The sequence below is a fragment of the Ovis aries genome, chromosome X (genome assembly GCF_016772045.2).
Source record: "Ovis aries strain OAR_USU_Benz2616 breed Rambouillet chromosome X, ARS-UI_Ramb_v3.0, whole genome shotgun sequence".
Lineage (NCBI taxonomy): Eukaryota > Metazoa > Chordata > Mammalia > Artiodactyla > Bovidae > Ovis > Ovis aries.
Genome location: NC_056080.1, coordinates 129,459,909 through 129,461,554, shown reverse-complemented (window position 1 = coordinate 129,461,554; position 1,646 = coordinate 129,459,909).

Below are 1,646 nucleotides of genomic sequence, written 5' to 3'. Positions count from 1 at the left end.
CATTCCTTCCAAAGAACACCCAGGACTGATCTCCTTCAGAATGGACTGGTTGGATCTCCTTGCAGTCCAAGGGACTCTCAAGAGTCTTCTCCAACACCACAGTTCAAAAGCATCAAGGCGCTCAGCCTTCTTCACAGTCCAACTCTCACATCCATACATGACCACAGGAAAAACCATAGCCTTGACTAGATGGACCTTAGTCGGCAAAGTAATGTCTCTGCTTTTCAATATGCTATCTAGGTTGGTCATAACTTTCCTTCCAAGGAGTAAGCATTTTTTAATTTCATGGCTGCAGTCACCATCTGCAGTGATTTTGGAGCCCCCAAAAATAAAGTCTGCCACTGTTTCCACTGTTTCCCACCTATTTCCCATGAAGTGATGGGACCGGATGCCATGATCTTAGGTTTCTGAATGTTGAGCTCTAAGCCAACTTTTTCACTCTCCTCTTTCACTTTCATCAAGAGGCTTTTTAGTTCCCCTTGTCCTTCACTGTCTCCCAAAGTTTGCTCAAACTCCTGCCCATTGAGTTGGTGATGCCATCCACCCATCTCATCTTCTGTCTCCCCCTTCTCCTCCTTTCAAAACCTTTCCCAGCATCAGGGTCTTTTCCACTGAGTCAAAATATGGCTCACCTAAAATATAGTGTGACCTTGGGAATTTTTTTAAGAAGAAAAAGAAAGCCTCTGAAGTCATTTGTTGCTACAATTGGCACCAAATCCCTTTCTTGTCACTTTGTCAAAATTTGGTTTAGCTAAAACCTAGTGGCTGCAAGTTATTTTTAGTTTTGTTCTGAGGAAAAAAGAGAAGCTTCTGAAGTCAATTGTTTCTACTGTCCAGCTTTCCTGTAATAAGGGACATGGAGGTTGCATAGTTCATTGCTGCCATCTGCTGTCAGGAACAATTCAGAAAATAATTTGTAGCCCCAGAAGTTACTGAACAGAGTTAGAAGACTTAAATGCTCCAGGGGTGGGGTAGGCAATAGGAATATGTGCAAGGTCCTGGTTAGCAATGAAGTGAACTGCTAGCATCAGTTCATCAACAGTTGGCAGCAGCCCCTCACCTCCAGAGAATTATTGCCACAAGGGACTATTGGTCCAGTAAGGCCAGATCTTTGGGTTTGTGTGTGTGTGTTTGTTTAAGAGAATCTAGATATCTAGATATGTGAACTCTCCCAGTTTTTAACTAACAATTTAAGAAAATGTAAGCTTTGTATAAATCAAATAAAACATGTCTCTAGGACAATGGTACACAGCCTCTCTTTCTCCTGCCACAGTCCCAAGGACTGTTTTGATAACTATAGGAATCAAAATTAAAAGCAATTTCTTATAATTGAGTTCAAGTGATATTAGCAGTGATCCAGCACCTTTAGGCTCCCTGACTTTAAATTCAGAGTCTGAAGACCTGGGCTTTGTTGAGGCCAGGGACCAAGTCTTCTGCATCTTTGTATTCCCATCAGTAGTACATTGACCTGGATAAAGTAAGTGCTCAATCAACATAAAATAGATGAACAGGTTCATGCTTTGACTCTCTTACTAAATACCTCTATGATCTTTGGTGAATCAAGTAGCTTTTCTGAGTGTCCATCCTGATCTGGAAAGTATGAGTTTTGAGGCTCAGTTTGTATGAAAGTGATCTTTATGCAAAGA